We start from the raw sequence: 1,589 nt of genomic DNA on the forward strand, positions 1-1,589 counted from the left end.
CCCTCCTGAGCTTCTCTCCCATGCTCCCCCCCCCGCCCCCAGCCCCTCAGAACATCACAGAGCACTGGGCTGATTAGAGCATTCTCTTTTTATCAAAACAATTACTGGATTTCCAATCTTGTTTTTCCTTTCCTGAGGTGAATTGTTGAACTTCTCCGGGCCAGTTTACCTAAGTTATCATTTGGGGAAATACCCTTTTGGACCATGACAGAGGTTCAGCTGCTATTGGTGCCTTTAAGAGAAGCATTCCTTGTGGAAATGTCAATAAGATAAATTTCCCTTAGCTTCTAGAGCATTAAGTTTAGAATGCCCTGAAATCTTAAGAGCTAAACTGGCAGGTAAAAGTATTGCATCTAATAACACCTAAACATAAGGGCCATTTTAAATTTTACTTCAGCTAGAAGTAAGCCATGATGCATTTACAACATTCCAAAATAATAAGCTACAAAACATACAGAAGTTTGTCTATATGAGACAAACTTGGAATATATTTTCAGCAAAAGCTGACTAATCTGAGAAAACCTTGAAATTAATGTTTGGCATTTGGGGACACTTAAAGACACCATAAAACCTATCTGAAACTAGGTATAACTCTTGTTCTGATATCAGATGCCCTAAATATCAAACCTGGGTTTGGGCAAACTACAATTTTCCTTGACAACCTCGTGTCCCTTTAATGCTAAAAGCTTTAGCAAGTGGATGCTGTCTTCCTGTGAAGAGGCCTGAGGACAGCAAAAAAGCAAATCATCCACATATTGCAACAAAGTAGAATTTCTGGGAACTATATATTATCTAGATCAGCCTTGAGGATTTGTGAGAAATAAGAACTCTCAGTAAAACCCTGAGGGATTACTGTCCAGGTGAACTGGTTTTATTCCAACATAAAGGCAAAAATGATACACAGTAGTCCATCAACTGAAATACTAAAAAATGCACTACATAAATTGAATTACAGTGGAACATTTACATCCAGTGGGAATGGATGTTAGTAAAGTATGAGGGTTAATAACAACAGGGTGTGGCAGGATAACATTGTTTATTGTTCTGAGGTCCTCAGCAAACCTCCACCCTCAGCCCTCAGGTTTTCTCATTATTGAAATAGGGATATTACAGGAACTATTCCAAGAAATGGGTCTTTTGAGACTTCTAATGTCCTATCAAGGCAATGGCAACCCACTCCAGTACTCTTGCCTGGAAAATCCCATGGATGGAGGAGCCTGGCAGGCTGCCGTCTATGGGGTCAGACACGACTGAGTGACTTCACTTTCACTTTTCACTTGCATGCATTTGAGAAGGAAATGGCAACCCACTCCAGTGTTCTTGCCTGGAGAATCCCAGGGACGGGGGAGCCTGGTGGGCTGCCGTCTATGGGGTCGCACAGAGTCGGACACGACTGAAGTGATTTAGCAGCAGCAGCAGCAGCATGGGCTTTATGCCATGAAAGGATTCTTTACTTATAGGATATGGATTAGTTCTGGGGAGAGGTTTTGAGGGATCTATTTGAATCAATGGATAATACACTGTGAATCTTGTCAATATCAATTGGCAATTTTGTCTATAAGGAAGGTTCAGTTTAGTTCAGTTCAGTT

The sequence above is a fragment of the Bison bison genome, unplaced genomic scaffold, assembly GCF_000754665.1.
Source record: "Bison bison bison isolate TAMUID 2011002044 unplaced genomic scaffold, Bison_UMD1.0 scf7180017864238, whole genome shotgun sequence".
Classification (NCBI taxonomy): domain Eukaryota; kingdom Metazoa; phylum Chordata; class Mammalia; order Artiodactyla; family Bovidae; genus Bison; species Bison bison.